General features: G+C 39.4%; 1 long non-coding RNA gene across 1 annotated transcript; it reads left to right on the top strand.

Moving 5' to 3' along the window:
- The first annotated feature begins 4,102 nt into the window (after positions 1 to 4,102).
- Positions 4,103 to 5,369, top strand: LOC4338157 (uncharacterized). Its single transcript, XR_010741416.1, has 2 exons — positions 4,103 to 4,288; positions 4,384 to 5,369. It is a non-coding gene; the product is annotated as an uncharacterized lncRNA (long non-coding RNA).
- Positions 5,370 to 6,140: the final 771 nt, after the last annotated feature.

Below are 6,140 nucleotides of genomic sequence, written 5' to 3'. Positions count from 1 at the left end.
CACGAATTAACAGACCTCTCCCAGGTAAGAGATTGGTGGGAATTGGACCTCTTAATTCCTCATCTCAAACTCCCTCGAATTCCAAACTCCCTCGAATTCCCAAGTCTTCCAACCAAACTACAAACTTAAACTCCCAGATATCATAGTCCCATTCCATATCACAAACTCCCTCCAACCAAACAGGCTGTCAAGTGATTGGGCCACAGAAAGCAGCATATTGGAGATGATCCGATGGCTGAGAATAACTCCCTCGAATAATCTAACAGTTGATTTTTAGTAGATGACGTGGCTTCACAGAATTTAAGCTTTATAGCACTAAATGACCTTTTGTGGGTATCAATTATATGAGAAAAAGGACAATATGCCACTCTTTATATGTGGTTTTAACAAAATACCACTCATTAGGATGTATAGGATATAATGCTACTCTATATGTTGATCTCAGGATGGTTTGCCACTTTTCAGAGTTTTAACTATTTCATTTTCTTTTCTCCTTATTTTTTTTCGTGAAGTGACCAAACAACCTTTGGGCTCTCAATACAGAAACTTATATGCAGCAGGCCATCTTACAGGCTTACAGCTGGCCGCTCCAGCGCCATGGCAGAGCCTGCCAACACACATGCATATCCTTCAACCTTCTTTGTACAACCAGCCTGCCAAGCGGCGGAGAAGTAGGCGCGCGCGGCAATGTGAGCGCGCACTTGGCGCTAGAGGATGGCGATGAGAAGCGGCTCGATCTGATCTGTTTCTGTCTCTGTATTGAGAGCTCAAGGATACTTTGGTCACTTCATGCAAGAAAATGAGGAGATAAGAAAATAAAATAGCTAAAACTCTGAAAGGGGCAAACCATCCTGAGATCAATATATAGAGTGGCATTTTATCCTACACACCCTAATGAGTGGTATTTTATTGAAACTACATGTGAAGAGTGGTATATTGTCTTTTTTTCCCCAATTACATAGGAAGAAAGGGTCAGTAGCGCTAATACGCACGCAGCGCTCGGAACAGTAGTTAACGCTTCGCTGGGTATACCATCCCCACGGGTTTTTCCGTTTTTCCCGTTTATCCCTCTTCCCTCTTCCCTCTTTTTCGTATTCCCGTCTCACTACTTTCATTTTTCTTTTTCTGTTTTTTTTGCCTTTCTAGGTTGTTGGAGATAAAATATTTACTTTCCGTTCTGATAAAATATTTACTTTCCTCGTACCTATAGCAGTTGCCTCTGTTGCCATGGATAAAAAATTTACCTGTCTTTTATATCTTCTGCTCTTGTTCAATCTTGATGCTGGATGAATCTTAGCGGACGAATAAGTAATATTTTTACTCTGATTTTCTGATTTGCCAAGGAAAAAAAAGGTACTATTTATTTTTTCCACTGTGATAGTACGTTATGATATCCTAAATTTTTTTTAGAGTGAACTCAACACGATGAACTTTTTACACGATAGTATGTTGATAATAATTTATTTACTTTGGTCAACATCATACGGCCGTTGTAAAGAATTACTTCCACACGGATGAGAATAAATGATCAAAAAAATCTTAAGAGTCACCCATTCCTTTCTGTTCCCTTGCCAGTAAAAGATTAGTCAACCACGAGCAAAGGAGAAAATTGCATGCTAACAACCCATAAAAACTGGCTTCGCTATAATGCCATTCTTAAGATGGGATTCGCCCAAACACCACTCTTAACCCGTGGGTATTCGCTGGAATGCCACTTTCGGGCTTTCTTCCATTTACAAAATATTTTTCATCAATTTCAATTTTTCTCGGACCATTATGCCCCTGATTCAACTGATTGAGTCGGACCTTTTCTTCTCCTCGATTCAATCTAGCAAGTGCGAGAAGGCAAGAAGCGGTAGCGACACCGACGCCACCCACCACCACTATGCCGCCGCTACCTCAGCTCCAGCCGTCACTACAAGAGATCTTATGATAGATGACGCTTTATTTACGTCACAAACATTGAATTTTTCGTCACGTTTCGTAATCTGTGACACTCGTGTGATGAAAATTCATTTGTCACCTATCATGCGTCTCTAATGGCGTTCTATGACGAAACCTTTTTTTTTGTCACTATATGACTTTGTTTTAATATTTTGAATTTGAATATCAAATTATGGTAACTTCAGACAACATTTTCAAGTACTAAATGATTTCAATTGAAAAAGCCATCAACAACAAAGTTGTATAACTCATCAATATCTATAACTTTTATTTTGGTCATTTCTTCATCCGACAAAGTGATAATAACATTGTTTACAAAATTTACATATATCTCCTATAGTTTATGAATTATGTAAGAGATATGTACATTTTGTGAACAATGTTACAAATCACTTTATCGGATGAAGATATGACCAAAATAAAAGTTATAGATCTTGATGAGTTATACTATTTTGTTATTGATGACTTTTTCAGTTGAAATCATTTAGTACTTGTAAATGTTGTTTGAAGTTGTCATAATTTAAAATTCAAATTCAAACTGTCCGAACAAAATCATATAGAAAAATGACCAAAACAAAAGTTGTAGATATTGATAAGTTATACAACTTTGTTGTTGACAACTTTCCCATTTGAAATCATTTACAACACGAAAAATTATTTGAATATCTTATATTTGAAAATTCAAATTTTATATAGTCCAATCAAACTCGGATGGAGAAATGACCAAAACAAAATTGATAGATCTCAATGAGTTCTAAACTTTATTTTTGATAACTTTTTCACATGAGTTCATTTAATATGATAGAATTTGATTCAAAGTTTTAATATTTTGAAATTAATTTTTTTCCCTCCACCTCTCTTCAAATTTTTTCATCACCTCTTTCTCTCCCCTCCTCTACTGATATTTTAACTTCCACCATCCTTATCCTCCTTTCAGCCTCTTACTCTTTCCTCCTTTCCTTCTTCTCTCACCGACGGCGAGCACGGGAGATGCGCGGCGCGGCGAGCGGGAGCGGCGGGCTCGGCACCGGCGGCGGCGGCCTCCCTTCCCCGACCTCCCATCCGGCGCGGAAGCGGCGGGCTCGGCACCAGCGGCGGCCTCCCTTCCCCGACCTCCCATGCGCGGCGGCGACCTCCCTTCCCCGATGGCGGCGGGCAGCGGGCGGCGGCCACGGCGACGGCCTGCAACGGCGGATCCGGCGGCACCGTCCTCGGGAGGGCCGGATCCGCCGCCCTACGGAGGAGCTCGGCGTGCGGTAGGCACGGCGGTGGATCTGGACGGCGGCGGCGACCCTCCTCGCCTGGCCGCAGCAGCAGCACCAGCCCGATGAACCACCGCCCCACAGAGAATCTCGACACGGAGGGGCTGGAGCAGGCGTCCGTCGACACGCAGCTCACCTCCTCCAACATCGGATTCAGGCTGCTCCAGAAGATGGGGTGGAAGGGCAAGGGCCTCGGCAAGAACGAGCAAGGTATAAAACTTCATCTTCTCTACCCCGCTCACTTGCTTCCTCCATCTTGTTTACCTCCATTGCGCTACACCCCTAACTTTTCAAACTACACTGTCAGCAACAACTTAATGTTAGAACACTTGACTCATATATTCCCCTAATTTCAATCGACCCCTAATCCTAGATTCCAAATCTGTGACTTGGTGTTTACCTATATGGTGCAGCTTGGCTGCTCTGCAGCACGGTCCAGGCCCCAGGGCAATACCAGCTGCACTGCACCCAGTTCAACTGATTCAATAGTTCTGCTAAACTGTTGATGGAAGTTCTCCATCATGGAACTATTTGCCTGTACCTATGCTAGACTGTTACTAATAATCATGTTTCAGATGTGATATATTAGGTAGTTCAATTCTCTATACTGCATATACTAGAAATCTTGTTTCAGATGGCAGACATTAGAATTATTGGTCAGAAGATCAGACAAGTGGAGGTGTTTGTAAGGAGTTATAGTAATTCCTTGTATAAGCAGTTACAGGAAAAAAATAGAAATATGCCGAATCGCCCATTGCAGTTTAAGTTTCCATTTATACTAAGCGAGCTTTTGATTTGTACAGCTCTTGCAGTATTTAACTGAGAATTTGTTATTCATGGATGAGAATTCTGGTATATGGCGTGTAACTTCAGTTTCATTTTTTCCAGTTGACAAGATAGGATGACCCTTATACTACTGACAAAATGGTAATTTCATTTTCAATCCATCATTTATCTATCCCTACTATCATGATGGTTTCTTGCAGACACTTGATATTTTCTCTAACATATTCAACTTATTGAATTCCGTCACACCTTCTTAAGCAAGGAGATGAATATTCCATTATCGTTTTTTGCACAATGTAAGTATCAGAAGCTGAGCACACTTGCTACCATTTGGATTTATTAATGTGTTTTAACTTCTCATATCAGAGCTCCTTCTTGTTAAAATGGACAGAGATTCCAGCTTGACATGGCTATTGTGCAAAGACACTTGCTTTGTGTGTCCAGATGTGCTATTTCCAATGTTTCCTCCAGGATCAGTTATAAGCTGGTCTAGATTCTCAGATTTGCTCAGTAATGCATTCATATCATTATCGTAATTCATTTATGTATTGATTGGTTTAAACCTTGTATTTTGCGGGCTCTCAACATGAATGAAACAAGCTAAGAGTTGTATGACATTTAGTTGAGGACTAGTACAAAACTATACAGCTTTCTTGTAGTTTTTTGCCGCAAGCTTTCTTGTAGTTGTATACATGTTTAGGGTTTAGATGGGATTACTTTTTACGCATTTGCTTAATTGTTCAATATATATTCATACCACATTTGCATCCAAACATTTGGATTCTCTAGATAAGATATAGTAGTCAGGGAGGTATTGTTGCTTATATTCCACACTATTGTTCTAATACATGCACGATACAAGTTATATATGCGTTACAGTACATTTCTGAGTAATTGAACTTAACCCACTGTTTGCATGAATAGATATTCACCCATCTGTTTTGTTCATGTAGTTGGTTTCTTCTGTATTAACCAATAAATACTATTTTACCATCAAGAAAGAGGTAGAAGAATCACACGAAGCAAGGAAGCAACAGCTGGAAGATATTGAAATTTTAAAGAAGTCACCGAAGGAGACAAATGACCTTCGTCGGCTGATTGGCCTTAACACTCTTGTGGTTAGCCTCATGCTGATTCATGCTGAGATGACTAGTTTTGTGGTTGGTGTGATCTGGACATGTGACTTTGTTTTTGTTGGTGAATGTAAACGACTATTTGGACAAGTGACGTCATTTTGGTCACAATGACGTTGGCTGGATTTTGGTCGGCGATGATATGCTCAATGTACTGATGTTGTATCGATGTAATTGAACCTGTTTTGGTTACTGAACTTGTGATGTTTGTGTTCATTAATGAATCTGTGATTATATTGGGATATGTGGCTGAATTTGGTTGCTAATTGGGCCTGGGTTGTGTATTGGACGATAATTGGGCTATAAACTGGTTGATAATGTGACCGACCGAATGTGATTGTATAAAGCATGGGCCTATATGGGCCTTTCAAATTTTTAGGCCCACTTGTTATTTGATTCCAATGCAAGTGGGCTGAAAATATTGTGTAATTTAATAAATCGGCCTAAATCTAATTGGGCTGTAGCTGGGCATGACCCATAAGCATGTCGATCATTGTTGGGCCTTGGCAGGCCATGAATCATTTTATGACGAAACAAATTGAAAAAAAAATCTGCCATGTCAGCTCCACGTCATCGTGTGTTAAAATTTTATGACGTTTTCTATCCTACGTGGCATTTGTATAGTCATCCAAGTTTAGTGAGCTATGACGATTTCTAGGCTCAATAATGACGTAAATAGGCGTCATGGATTCATGACGATGAAAGGATCGTCACTGGTTTAGTAAAATGACCAAAACAAAAGTTGTAGATATTGATGAGTTATACAACTTTGTTGTTGATAACCTTTTCAGTTGAAATCATTTAGTATTTTAAAATATTGCTTGAATTTGTCATAATTTGAAATTCAAAATTTATACAGGTCAATCAAACTCAGATGGAGAAATAACCAAAATAAAATAGATATATCCCAATATGTTATACAACTTTGTTTTTGACAACTTTTTCACATAAGTTCATTTACTATGATAAAATTCGATTCGAAGTTTTAATATCTTGAAATTAATTGAATGGATTT

The sequence above is a fragment of the Oryza sativa genome, chromosome 5 (assembly GCF_034140825.1).
Source record: "Oryza sativa Japonica Group chromosome 5, ASM3414082v1".
NCBI lineage: Eukaryota > Viridiplantae > Streptophyta > Magnoliopsida > Poales > Poaceae > Oryza > Oryza sativa.
This window is presented reverse-complemented; position numbering and strand designations above follow the sequence as displayed.